General features: G+C 41.0%; 1 long non-coding RNA gene across 3 annotated transcripts in view; it reads left to right on the top strand.

The window, feature by feature from the left end:
• Positions 1-9,892: 9,892 nt before the first annotated feature.
• Positions 9,893-14,907, top strand: part of LOC137519671 (uncharacterized) — a 94,489-nt gene continuing 89,474 nt past the window's right edge. For 2 of the 3 annotated variants that reach the window (XR_011021075.1, XR_011021074.1), the window contains exons 1-2: positions 9,893-10,174; positions 13,834-13,940. This is a non-coding gene — a long non-coding RNA (uncharacterized lncRNA). The remainder of the gene's footprint in view (positions 10,175-13,833; positions 13,941-14,907) is intronic. The other variant, XR_011021076.1, reaches the window with a different exon arrangement.

Below are 14,907 nucleotides of genomic sequence, written 5' to 3'. Positions count from 1 at the left end.
CTTTTTTTATTACATTATTTTCATTGGAGTTCCTCTTTAAAGTAAATTACAATGCCCATGGGAATGACATCATTGGAGGAGTGCTCCAAAACAGGTTTTGGTCACATGATCAACACTGCATTACCGTGTTTCCCCGAATTTAAGACATCCCCATAAAATAAGACTTATCTTATATTTTGAATATGCTCAAAATATAAGACCTGCGCAAAAAAAGTGGGATCAGCGCATCACCAGGCCGCCTCTGAATGGCCTCAGCTCAGAGATGCGCTGAGCCCCCCCAGAAACTGCAAACGCACCTTGAACCCAAACAGAGGCTCTGCATATACACCAAAGGAAAATTATTAAGTGGGAGCAGCTGACCAGAAATAAATCAATCAAACATAGCAAAGAAATGAACAGCGCTACTTAAAAACAGATGAGTGCTTACCTGCAAAAAAGTGCACACCCCACTCATGGGATTCAAATACACAATGAGCATACACATGACCTGTCTACCACTTGGAGGATGTTAGTTTCACTAACAATTTGCAATTTGTTAGGTACTTGTCCCTCCCACTGTCGAAAAAGTCTTTCCTCCATGGGAGGGGACCTAACACTAACTAAATTCTACCTATGCATATGCATAGCCTGGGCGCGCTACCAGTAAAATTGAGAACTTTTTTTGCGCAATTCTCAATTTTACTGGTAGCGCGCATATGCATAGGTAGAATTTAGTTAGTGTTAGGTCCCCTCCCATGGAGGAAAGACTTCTTCGACAGTGGGAGGGACAAGTACCTAACAAATTGCAAATTGTTAGTGAAACTAACATCCTCCAAGTGGTAGACAGGTCATGTGTATGCTCATTGTGTATTTGAATCCCATGAGTGGGGTGTGCACTTTTTTGCAGGTAAGCACTCATCTGTTTTTAAGTAGCGCTGTTCATTTCTTTGCTATGTTTAAAATATAAGACCTACCCCTAAAATAAGCCCTAGCATTAGATGTGCAGCTGCTAGTGCGGACCCCTCTGCTGTTTACGTCCAGCATAATTCACACCGCAGATTATAGGTGACTTGCGGTGAAAGCAGCTACTGTAATGTGTCCTGTAACAGCGCCGCCCTATACAGGAAGTGATCTCTGTTTACTTCCTGTCGGCTCTGTTACGGGACACATTACAGTAGCTGCTTTCACCGCAAACCACCCCTAATCTGCGGTGTGAATTATACTGGACGTAAACAGTAGAGGGGTCCTCACTTTCTTAAGGAGGGGGCCAGGAGCAAGTGCAGGGGAAATAAAGTGAGCGTGCGGGGGGTGGGGGAGCGTTTAGGTTGTTACGCTGGCCAGGCAGAGTGCAGCACTTTCCTGGCTGTGCGGACTTCCACTGCCCTTATTACTGACACTGCCTGCCTATACAAGGGGGAGTATATTTACATTATTTACAGTGTGAATCTATTTACAAGGGAAATCTGACTATATATGGTGGGGGAAGGGTCTGACAAGGATAATCTGATTATATACACTAAAGAGGATCTTGCTACCCCCACAAAATATAAGACCTCCCTGAAAATAAGCCCTAGTACATCTTTTCAGGGAAAAATAAATTGTCTAATTTTCGGGAAAACACAGTAGCTACTTACTAAAGGGAGGGTTAAGATTACATCCAAACAGAGCTACAGTACACCTGAGCTAAAAATAAACTTATGAAGTTATATATTTTACAATAGTACAAAGAACAGGCTGGGATTCACATCACAGGAGCTAATAGGCACAGATGTCCTGGCACCAGGGCCGGGCCAAGGCATAGGCTGGAGAGGCTCCAGCCTCAGGGCGCAGTGTAGGAGGGGGAGCACAATTCATTCAGATGTCATTCCGAATTGTGTTTGAAACAGAAAGAAATAAGAAAAGGGGATACATAGCAGTGACTGCAAGCCAGATAACTAGATATTAAGGTGTTGGGGAGGTTGTGGGCCCTGTGGCACCTCTTAGTCTAATAGCAATCAGTGTGTGACGGCTGGGGTGGTAGGGATGGAGGGGCGCACTTTGGTGTCTCAGCCTTGGCTGCTGGAGGACCTTGTCCCGCCTCTGCCTGGCACCCTAGACTTCGCCCTCCATGAACCTACAAACACCTGCCGAACTGCACCACAAGTGTGCTGGCTGTCCCAACTGTCCCTTCTCCCTTACTTCCCTTGCCCAGCAGCATAAGTAGCTACAGATGATTAACAAATCATTTTTTATTGATTTAAAAGAGACATAAAACAATTATAATACAGCTTTGGTCTCTAACATGGAGAAAAAAAGTATACCTAGGAGTATAACATTAGCAATATGCCCATTATACCCAATATACCCATATTATAAAATTAATTATGGAATTGTTAATATTCGACAAGCAATTCTACATTAAAATGCAAGGCAAAAATAGATACAAATATGGAATTATAATGAAGTTGGAGATCCAAGGCTGCAAACTTTTTATGTGTTTGAGTTTTGCAATTTTACTGATCTGCTTTTTCCAAAATAGAAAACAGGAAGAGGAAATACATAAGAAAACAGGAAGAGGAAATACATCACTAGATTTGTTTTACATTTGAAAATGCACTAAAAACACACAGCTATTGAGTCTCCATAGAAAAACCATTGTGTGTGATCCGCATGTCGTTAACATGCCATATGCCGATGTGTGATCATAAGCAAAACGCTGTATGATATTAAAACAAGCATGAAAGACGCATTGTGAATGACAGACCTATGCAATTTAGTGTATAGCCCATAGACTTTCATTGTATGTGATTTTGCATGCATTTTCTGCTATTTACAGCAAAACACCTGTAATTCAAATAAGTGTGCTTCTGGACTAAGAGATATATCACCGATACACAGCTTACTATTTCAATCTGCAGTTTGTGATTTTCAAGATATGCCTTTTGGCAAATAACTGAAATGATACTTCCATGCAACCGACCATACACTGTATGATTGGCACCACAAACAGACAAAATGATCGACCCATGATTGGCATCACCAAGAACCGCCACTGTTGATCACGTAATGTCTTTCGCGGGTCACTCACAGTGCCAATCGAAAAACACTTTTTTTTTTTTTTACCAATTAGACATTTCTGTCATATCTAATTGGGCAAACAAAATGTGTGCTATGGCTATCTATGAAGGACATACCTTGCTCATAGCCGGCCTTTGATATGAGCGACCGGAGCATATCATTTTAAAGCTCTCTTTCTCCTCTTTCCAATGATATATAAACCGCCGCTCTACGCCTTTTAGTTTTCGCTATTTTCGCGATTTAAATGGCCGCGATTTCGATCGCAAAAATAGAGAAAACTAAAAGGCGTAGGGCCGCGGTTTAGGTGTCGCCAGAAAGAGGAGAAAGAGAGCTTTAAAATGATATCCATCTTTCCATAGTTACATTGTATTACACAGGGCGACTTTTTCTGCTGAATGGAGCTGCTGACTTTGAGAAAAAGTCGCCCTGTGTAATACAATGTAACTATGGAAAGATATCATTTTAAAGCTCTCTTTCTCCTCTTTCTGGCGACACCTAAACCACCGCCCTACGCCTTTTAGTTTTAATCTATATTCGCGATCGAAATCGCGGCCGCTGCAATTTCAATCGCAAAAAATAGTCTATATATCGTTGGAAATAGGAGAAAGAGAGCTTCAAAATGGTATGCATCTTTCCATAGTTTCTGCACTGCTCGGTGTCCCTTTAAGTTTTGGTTGGAATTTTTAGATTTGGATAAAACAAAAGTTACCTATAAATGTTTATGCCCTATTGGATTGGTGATTCCTGGGCTTCACTCTGTGTTATTGCTTTATGAAAATGATCATTGTGATTTAAGTGTCCGCTGTTCTTTTCTAGGCATGGCTATGCTTAGCGCTACTGGAAGTTGTAGTTCAAAAAATCCTTGAAACTCGCCAGGCTTGCCAATGCCTGCTGCAGACGTTGCAGAATATTTCCCTTGATTGCTTTGTCATTTAAACCTGTTTCGTTAGTTCCTGTCATTACGTTAGAAAGATTTTGTTTATTTCCAAGAGGCTGCTCTAGCACTTTGTCTTGCTATGTGCTAATTGTAATGTTTTTGGCATACTTCCTTTTTAGGGTTGGTCTGTTTTTGTGCTGCATCTGTGTTTACATTACCAATGTGATCAGTCAGAAGACTGATCTGGGCTCTTTCAGCTCCTTTCAAGACTAGTCCTTGAGGAGATCAACCTTACCGTACATATCTAAGATCAGTTTTTTCCCAGGAGTCCACCCTGGCCAGTCTCTGCTTTGTGCTGACATTCTGACACGAAGAGACGGGCTCTGTAGTCTGCAGATATGAAGTCCTGAAAAAAGAAAAAGTGTGAATTCAAAAGTCTGTTGATAAATTGTTCTGCAAGGCCTTCATCATTAATTTCTGTCAGTAGATAGTAAAATGGCAAAGGCTGTTCCAAAAACAACAGTTCCTGCAAAAGGGGTAGGCCACAATACACTGACAGACTGGATTTAATCTCACTCAGTTCAGTATTAAGTGTTATAGAAAATTGTACAGCTGGTGTTGAAGAGGAGTATTGTTCCCACTCAATTTTATAGAACGCTAATCTGAATCCCTGAGACGTTTTGCTGCCTGTATGGAGAAAGCTGGATGATTTAAGGGCTAATATCTAACAATGATATGTAGGGGAATAACAGGCCAGGACACTAAAGGAACTCTGCAGTAATGAACCAAAGTGTTTCAATAACAGCCATTATGTTCCAAGAACCTGAAAAATGTCACATCTGAAGTTTCCTAGAGCCTCACTGTAGTCATAAAAAAAGAATGAAAAATGAACGAACGTGAGCTGAAGTTAGTATCCAATGTTCTTTTCAGAAAATACGATTGCATTATGTACCGATTTGTTGTAAATACTCTATTTTTATTTAGAAGAAAAAAATTAATTTTTCAGACATTATAGGCATTCTTGGACTGTTGACATTCAAATCCCTACACAATTTTGGCCCCGGATGCATGAAGGATAGGGATGGCAATGCTTAGGAGAAGTCACGGAGAAGCATGTGACCAGTTTGATCAACAGATACATTTGTAAGGTTCTGATTTGCTGTGATGACCTAAAGGGTTACCACATAATCATAACCAGCAAACAGAACCTTACAAATCTATCAGTTGATCAAACTTGATCACTTGCTTCTTCATGAATTCTCCTAAGCATTGCCATCCCTAATGAAGGACCTTCTGAAACTGCACCACACCTCAGATCAGCAAGATCCATAAACTTGGTCACTCACCGAGTGCACCTCAAGAACTTTGGAGCCAGAGCATTCTGCCATGCTGCCCCTAACCTTTGGAGCTCCTTACCACACACAGTAAAGACAGCCCCTTCCCTGGAGTTCTTCAGATCCAGACTGAAAAGACACCTGTTTGGCCTGGCATTTGCAGACTTCCTCTGTACTAAAATTTACCATTCAACCAATTACTGATCTGAGCCATACTTATGTGCTTTGAGTCCTATGGCAGAAAAGCGCTTTACAAATGTTATATGTTGTTGTTGTTCTTCAAAATAGTACAATCCACCCAGAGGCAATACCATAGGGCATGTAGAAGTTGAGACTGCACCAGGGGCCCTGGCACAGGGACCCCAGAGACCCCACCTAAGGCTGTCCTTCAGTCGCTGTCTTAGCTTTTCATTGGTGCTATAGTGGTAATAATAATAAATTATTACCGTAATTATTATTATTATTGTTATGAATTTATAAAGTGCCAACATAATCTCTTATAATACTTATAATATTGTGGCAATGATGAGTCCCCTCCACCCATTATAAATGAGGCCACAGCAATATCTACTATGGTGGAGGGCCTGGTATTTGAGGGTGGGTAAGTACTTGGAGCCCCTACAGCCCAGGGCCCCTCTGCAGGTGCAAGGGATACTCCCTGCAGTAGTTACACCCTTTGAAAGGCAATTTAATGTAATGCCATCACAATCAGTCAGCACTGCAGATAAAAATATGTTTAGCTCTCTTTTATAATATTATAAACAATGGAAAAAGTTACAAACTGCAAAAACTGATGTAGCTGGGCATAATATATACTGTGTGTATATATATATATATATATATATATATATATATATATATATATATATATATATATACTGTATATGTATACTGTATTTTTTTGGACTATAAAACGCTCCTGACCATAAGGTGCACCTAGGTTTAAAGGAGAAGACACAGGAAAAAAATATATACTAAACCTGGTGCATGGATGGCGAAGGGGCATCATGTGGATTATGCCCCCTTTGTACCTCATGTGCCCCCTTGTACCTCTTGTGTCTCCCTGTGTCCTCCTCTGTCACCCTTGTGTCCTCCTGTGTCCCCCATGCGTCCGCCTCTGTCCACCTCTATGCCCCTTTGTGTCCCCCTTGTGTCCTCCTCTATGCCCCTTTGTGCCCCCCGTGTCCTCCATTTGTCCCCCTGTGTCCTCCTCTGCATGGGCACAGTACAGGTAGTCCCCAACATTGTGATGGGTTGGAGGTTCGTATTGGCAGGTGTTCACAAGTCAGGAACTCCCTGCATCTGGATTATAAAATGCAGTGACTCCCCCCCCCCCCCCACACTTTTGGGTGAGAAAAAGTGATTCTTATATGCCAAAAAATACAGTATATATATATATATGATGACACAACTCTTCACTCAGAAACGGCGGATGGTCTGCAGCATCTAATTAATCGAATAAAAGATGAAAGTGCAAAGTTCAGCCTCCACCTGAATATCAAAAAGACCAAGATCATGACAACAGTAGACGACGGCAATATCAAGATAGCAGTTGACAATGAAAATATTGAGTGTGTGCAGGAATTCACCTTCCTCGGATCTCAGATCGATCGAAATAGTGATTGTAGTCATGAAATAAAACGTCGGATAACCCTCGGCAGAAACATGATGGTAAGCATGAACAAAGTATGGAAAAGCAAAGACATTAGCATTACGACCAAATGTAGACTGGTTCATGCCATCGTTTTCCCCATAACCATGTATGGCTGCGAAAGTTGGACCCTAAGAAAAGCAGATAGAAGAAAAATCGACTCTTTCGAGTTGTGGTGCTGGCGACGGTTGCTTCGCATTCCATGGACGGCAAGAATGACGAACAAAGAAGTATTGGAACGTATAAGACCAGACATGTCACTGGAAGGCAAGATCACCAGACTCAGACTCACATATTTCGGCCACGTGATGCGATCAAATTCCTTAGAGAAAGACCTAATGCTAGGTCTGATCAGTGGAAAAAGGCGACAAGGCTTCCAGATAAAGTGTTGGCTTGATACCATCAAAGCTGACACAGGATTGAGCTTAAAGAGAATCTGTACTCTGAAATTCTTACAATAAAAAGCATACCATTCTATTCATTATGTGCTCCTGGTCCCCTCTGTGCTGTTTCTGCCATTCTCTGCTGCAAACCTGGCTTGTAATTGCCAGTTTTAGGCAGTGTTTACAAACAAACTAACCAGCTTCTAATAGGCTCAGCTAAGCAGAGTGTGTTAGTCACACAGAGCCTGCAGGGGGTGTGTACAGCTTCTAGCTAATCACAAGCAGCCCTGCACATTCCAGTCTGACTGCCTCAGCCTGACTGTGCCGACTATAGAGAGAAGATTAGATCATATAACAGAGATAACACAGCTACTGTGCAATTAGGAAAAGCTGCAGTAAGCCAGACCACATTAGAAAAGGCATAGGAACTTATAGCATAGAAGAAATAAAGATAAACAATTTGTTACAGAGTCTCTTTAAGGCAACTGGCAAAAATGGTACAAGATCGGACAGCATGGAGAGAGCTAACCCATAGAATCGCCAAGAGTCGGACACGACTGAGTGGATAACATCATCATCATCATATATATATATATTCTCAACATGTATTGCAGTTATCCTTTAACACTTTTCATTAAAATGGTCCTGACTCGTTTACAGTATATTTTCAATAAGGTAATTCTGGAACTAATAGTAATCCTTTCAACAAAATAACCCTGGATTTTTGGGTCAGGGTTTTCTTACCATAAGGGTAGGAATAATATCAGTGTTTTTTTAAGCGGAATTGGGGCCTTCTGCACAGGGGCTCTGTATCAGCGGTTCTAGCCAGAGCAGGGTTATTCACCAGACATCCTAGGCAGGTGCTTGGGGCCTAGTGAGTGTCAAGGGGCCCACCTGTCACCTTTGACCTCTCTACAGTTCAGTTTACCAAAACAACTACAAGAGAGTGCCAAATCTACTACCTTGCCTAGGGCCCCATAACATCTTAATCCACCTCTGGTCCTACCGTCTCTGCTTTGGCTACAGTTATGTCCAAGAATTCACATAAACAACTCCATTTTCCAAGCCTTAATTTAAAAAATATATAGCAGCTTGGGACAAAAACCGTAACATGGCCAGGAAAATAGGAAAGCAAAATAAAAATATAAAAGAGAAGAACGAGAAAGACAAGGGATCTGATTTACTAAAGCAACTCTGGGCCAGAGATCATCAGACATATTCCAAAGGTATTCTGAGAAAATAGACATGATTGGTTAAAAAAAGCATCTGCTATTTCTAACTCTCACCTCACCTGAGAAGTAGTAACTAAACAATTGTGTAGTTGTCATATAAACGTGCCTGCAACAAGATTTTTTTTTTTAATAAATGCACACACTTTCCCAGGTTCACTAACTGCATAATGTCTGATGATGTCAGTCCCAAGATAAAAATACAGGAAGAAAGAACTAGAAGACACATCACTGGAAAACAAAAGGTCAACATTAACAAAATCAAGGGGCAAAGTATTATGGCTGTACAAGTAGTCCCCGACTTACGAATGCCCGACTTAAGAACGATCTGCCGATACGAACAGCATGGAATCTGTGTTACCATAGGAACAAGTAAAAAAAAAATTCAATTTGGACTTGTAGTTTTTGAGAAAATCAATTTCAAAAAATTCAAATATTTAAACTTGTATAAACAGGTACAAAGGGATGAGGTGACACACAGGGAGACTCTGGAGGCACAGGGGGGCGCAGAGGAGGTACAGGGGACAGAGATGGCACAATGTTCCGACTTAAGAACAGATTCAGGTTAAGAACGAACCTACAATCCCTATCTCGTTCGTTAAACGGGGACTAACTGTATAGTTTAGAGCCAGGCTAAACAAGCTTAATTATTAGTCTGCTGTATTAAAGGAGAGCTGAAGTGAGAGGGATATGGAGGCTGCCATATTTATTTCCTTACAAACAACACCAATTGCATGGCAGTCCTGCTGATCTCTCTGGCTGAAGTAATGTGTCTGAATAACACCAGAAACAAGCATGCAGCTAATTTTGTCAGATCTGATAATAATAATAATAATGTCAGAAACACAAGATCTGCTGCATGCTTGTTTGGGGTCTATGGCTAAAAGTATTAGAGGCAGATAATCAGCAGGAGAGCCAGGCAACTGATATTGCTTAAAAGGAAATAAATATGGCAGCCTCCAAATACCTCTCACTACACTAGTCCTTTAAGCTAGTTGCACATGGATTGTTAATGGGCCATTTCAAAAGGAGATTGATCACCCTGCATTATAGATCAACTAGGGAGTGGTTGATACTTGTTAGATCAGATTACATCGGAAATGAGATTGAGAATCATTCATACTGTAGCCTGTTTAGGGCAGGAGTATTCATGGGGGAACATGTTGTAAATATTGTATCTGGTCAGCAGCTGTGATGTGTGTGCTGCTGACACAGGTTTTGAGCAGGCGGTTCACACTGGCTTAAGTGTCTGGAGGGAGGGAGCATGCACGCGTAAGATAGTGTGAATGCGTAAATTCATCTGCACACGCCTCCTTCTGGTTGCCTAGCAGCACAGTTAAAAAAATGGCTACTGCCGGTGTTATTGCGCAGTTCACCTGAGGGGATGTTTGTGAGAGGAAGGAGGTACAGCTGAGGAGAAGAGAGTCGTCCAGAGGAGCCTCAGAAGCACAGAGCGCAGGGAGGAGATGAGCAGCACAGGCTATATCAGTGTGGTAACTGGGGCGGAGGATGGCAGGCAGAGTGGCAGAGAGCTGGGTGACCAGGCATAGTCGTTGTCTTAGAAACCGGAGAGATAAACAACCAGATGACAGGAGGGATACAAGGCCTGCTGAGGAGAATTGATAGACAGCACGGCCACAGTTTGGGAGGAAGAGACTTATGCAGTCAGTATCTGAGGAAAGAAAAATGAAATATACTAAGTGAAATTACAGCCAGCACAATATTTAATTCAAGGATGGTGTTTGTTTAGAATCGATTGAACTCAATGCATGCTACATGAAAATTTCCCTTCAGAACTGGAAGAGAGTATCATTTTTGACACAATGGACTTGATTCACTAGGACAAATAGCATGCCTTATCAAAGTTAACACGCCTTATCAGAGTAGCATAGGGAGCGCTACGAATCCGCAGGGGCTCAGGGCAGGACGAGTGGATTGCCAATTAGCAGGCATAAGTTTGTAGCACTCGCTATGCTACTCTGATAAGTCGTGTTAACTTTGATAAGGCGTGTTAACTTTTATAAGGCGTGCTATTTGTCTTAATGGATCAAGCCCAATATATTAGTAAACAGACATCTTTTAGCCTCTATGGTCCTGTTATGAAGTAAGCACCTAATATTAACAAAGTGTCAGTCCTGTGGAAGATTGATTTCATTTAAGTCGGCTGTTTCTGTTATTTTTTACCTTCTCCACATAATCAGCTGCATTAGCCTTAATACTGTCCTATGCATTACAGTTGCTTTAAGTATAAACTAGTATAAGAGACAAATTCTCAGCTATGTTGTATAGCAAAATTAGCAAATAAGAATATATGGAAAGTGTACAAAAACAAGAGTGAGAATACTTACCTCAGGTGACAGATTTTCCTGTGTATTCTGTAAAGAAGGAAAGTCAAATTGTTGAAAAATGCTAATATCAGTTTGAATAATAGTAGATTGAAATTACCTTTAATGAGACTGGAAATTATCTTACAGCTAGAGGCTGAAATTAGAAAACAAGGAATCTGGTTAAGTTCCCGGCCTATCTACAACATGTCTGAATAGTTATTAATTAAAGCTAAAAGGAACTTATTTAATGAAATTCCAAAAGGAAAGTTGGATCACCCAGGATAAGTACAGTCGCTACCTGTGCAGGAAGGAAAGATTGTTTATCACCTTGCATAAATCTGCCAGTTACTGTGGATTATAAAAATTGAGTGAGAGTCAAGATAAGGAATACTGAATAGCTCATGATTGTTTACCAAGATAATGACTGCTATTTTTCATTCTGGAAAAATTCTTAAGAGTTCTCATTGAGTACAGTAGATTGGATTCTGGCAAGGGACAGAAACTGTGTAGCAAGTGTGTACTCAGTGAGAATGATCTTTTTACTAAATGGAGATAGGGTAGTTTGAACTTTCGCAAGGGACTGAGAACTGTGAGCTAGTATGACCTTTAGTGTAATTTAAGACATAAATTGTTCTGTATGTTTAAAGTGAACCTACGGACTAAAAATCTACTCAGCAGAACTGAAAAGGCTTGGTGTTTCTTTAACAGTTTCACAGCATCAGAACTTTATTTTTCTTACCAAAGCATCATTTTAGCTGCATTTTTAGCTAAGCTCCACCCATCAAAGAAAAAAAGCCCAGGCTTTTTTTCCCTTGATGCTGTGCAGAGCATGTTGGGATTTCCTATGTTGTTCACGTTGCCTAGCAACTGGGAGAGGTGCTCAGGACACAGGACAGTTGGAACTGTGTCTCATGCTCCCTGTCACCTCCTTTCAACCCAAAAAATGGCTACCATCATGAAATCAAACATTTGCCTGTTCTTTTTTGAAACAGTGTGGGTAAGAGATTATATTACCTATCTATTTTAATTAACATAACTAATGTAATTTAATGACAGTATGTTTGTTTAGGCTGGAGTTCCTCTTTAAGAAGAAATTGCGGTTGCAGAAATTATTAACTTGGTTCTTTCCAGGGGATCTACGTGAATGCCTTTGTTTGCGTTTTGTTAACCCTTTTCTTATCTGCAGCATCGGGCGATCCTAAAGAAGAATAGAAAGTATTTTTCAAATGTATTATTCTTTATTTAAGTGATTGATTGTTGATTGGTACATTGTTTACCTGCTGCAGAATTTCAGTGTGCTACTTCTTTGTTTATCTTTTTAATTCACATTAATACAAATTTCATTCTGCAACAACTGAGTCAGTGTCTGATGGATTCTTCTCGGTCCAAACATTTTCTGAGGAGAAAGAAAATTATCTGATTTCTCAATTTCTTACCTGGAACATATACAGTGGAACCTTGGTTTGCAAGCATAATTTGTTCCCGAAAACATGCTTGTAATCCAAAGCACTCTTATATCAAAGCAAATTTCCCCATAAGAATTAATGGAAACCCAGTGGATCTGTTTCACAATTCAAAAACAGTTATAGTAAAATAGTATAAAATATACTATATAACTATAACTAACAGCATCATTGCCATTTATTGGTTTGCCCCAAGTTTTTTTTTTGTGTGTGGCTTTAACAAGAAACTTTTCCAATGACAATTACTTTTGAGGATTTCATTGAAATGTGACTTTGCACAGTTTCTACACTCAGATGAAGTACAATCCTGCAGCGCCAATGGGAGAAGAACCATCAGCTCAGTTGTGATGACATGATAAATGTATACTTTTTTTTTCCTTGTTAAAGGAATACTATCGATGTATGCATTTATTTTTAAATGCTGTATGTTGTAGCACACATTAGGACAAGTACTAGGAGCAATTTGATTCCTCACACAGCTGTTCCTCTCAGCTGTAAAATCCTCCGTCAGTTTTGGCCGTCAGTGTTTGATACAAATGTATCTATATGCTGAGGGCTCCCAGAGGGCTAAGCCCATGTCTGCACAGGGGAGTTGCTATCAACTCCTCAGTTTATAGTTTAATTATCACCTTGCTGAAAGAATCTTATTGATATGGTGGTAAGGGGTTAAAGATTCTAGCAATGTGTGTTTATTATCTTTGCTTCTCTTGACTGATAAAGATACTAATAATGCTAATTGTAGACAGTGGTCTGCCCCTCTCAGCAGCTTGTAAAGTGGATGCAGCCTGGAGTGAATCTCCTCAAGCAGGCAGCCAGTCTGAGTGTAAACACAGACTAGTGTGTTATAGCTAGTTATATTCCAGCAATATTCCAGCTCATTTAGTTACCTGTTACCACCTCAGATCAGCCTATTTCTCCTCATGTCTGCTGATTGCTGTGAGCGACACTGAAATATATTTGTGAGCTGTGTGACAGAGTAACCAAGCAGCTCAGGGTGACCCAAACTACTATGAGCTGTGTGAGAAATGAATTTTTAAGCAGGGATAGCAAGAGAGAGACCTGGGTGAATAAATAAAGTGCCCCTAGCACTAGTGGTAATGTGTACACTAATATACAGTATTAAAAAAAAAAGTCGTTTCAATCGATAGTACTCCTTTAATCAAGATGTTGCTTGTATGTGAAGTCAAAATTTCACAATAATTTTTGCTTGTATTGTAAAGCGTTTTTAAACCCAGTTACTCTCAATCCAAGGTTTTACTGTACTGTATTTGGTCAGTTTTTGGTGAGCCTAAATCCCAAGTGAAGGAAGATGTTTGACTTCTAAACCATCCCCAACATAGGTTAGTATGGTTAAGATGGTTCAGAGGATAAGGTTTACTTTGAAAGTGGTGCTCAACCACCTACAGTGGTCTGAAACAGATACAACATGAATAAGAGATGAGTTGTATTAGTTCTAACCTACAGTTCTTCATTTTCCATTCCTTATGATATTGAGATTGCTATTTAGAGGCTTGTCTTGACTTTATTTTGTAGATCAAGGACAAGGTATGGAAGACCCCGTCTCCAGTAGTAAACGAGGGTTTCAAATGGAGTCGTCAAATCATATCATGAGTTGATCTTGCCGAAAAATAATCTTGACGGTAAGAGGGATTTTCTTTTTTAGATTGCAATGGAAGATTTACAATATGAACATCTCACATAGTGCTTCATCAAATGTGTAAAGTGGGTGAAAAATGGTAATAAAACTTGCACACTATGCACTGTGTTCACGCTAGCACTTTCTATAAGGAAAAAACATACTGCCTAATCCTCTGTCTTGTATCTCCGCCTCTTTCAATACATCTGAAAATGAGGAGCCTACACTGGAACAGGTAAGTAATACACTGCTAACTGTGCTACTCTGCAAGGTGGAAGGTAGGAGTGGGCCCCATGAGTGGGCCCCATAGCCAGAGCTGGGACAAGGTCCTCAAGCACCCAAGTCTGAGACACCAAAGTGCGCCCCTCCATCCCTCCCACCCCAGTCGTCACACACTGATTGCTATTAGACTAAGAGGCCCCCCAGGGCCCCCAACACCTTAATCTCTAGTTATCTGGCTTGCAGCCACTGCCATGTATCCCCTTTACATTATTCTCTCTGCTTCAAACACAGTAGGGCAATGATAGCTGAGTGAGTTGTGCGCCCCCTTCTACACTGCGCCCTGAGGCTGGAGCCTCTCTCACCTCTGCCTCGGCCCGACCCTGCCCATAGCCCTGGGCCCTCTGCAATAGCGGGGGTTGTAAGGGCCATTGTTACATTAGTGGACACCTCTGACAGAGGGTAAATTATCTGAATTTTCCTGAACAATCTGTTAAGCACTATACAGGCCTCGTTCACATCTTTAGCGCAGATGGATGTGCGATCGGAATGCAACGCGTCCGATCGCACGTCATCTGCACTACTATGCGCTGCACTGCAGATCCCATTCATTACAATGAATGGGATCTGCGCTGCGATTACCAAAAATGCGTGCAACGCAGCGCATATGATGGGAACGGTAGAAGGGCTGTCTATGCCCTTCTACCGTTCTTGCGCGTCGCACACTATACGCGCTGCCAAAATGCGCACGC

The sequence above is a fragment of the Hyperolius riggenbachi genome, chromosome 5, assembly GCF_040937935.1.
Source record: "Hyperolius riggenbachi isolate aHypRig1 chromosome 5, aHypRig1.pri, whole genome shotgun sequence".
NCBI lineage: Eukaryota > Metazoa > Chordata > Amphibia > Anura > Hyperoliidae > Hyperolius > Hyperolius riggenbachi.
This window is presented reverse-complemented; position numbering and strand designations above follow the sequence as displayed.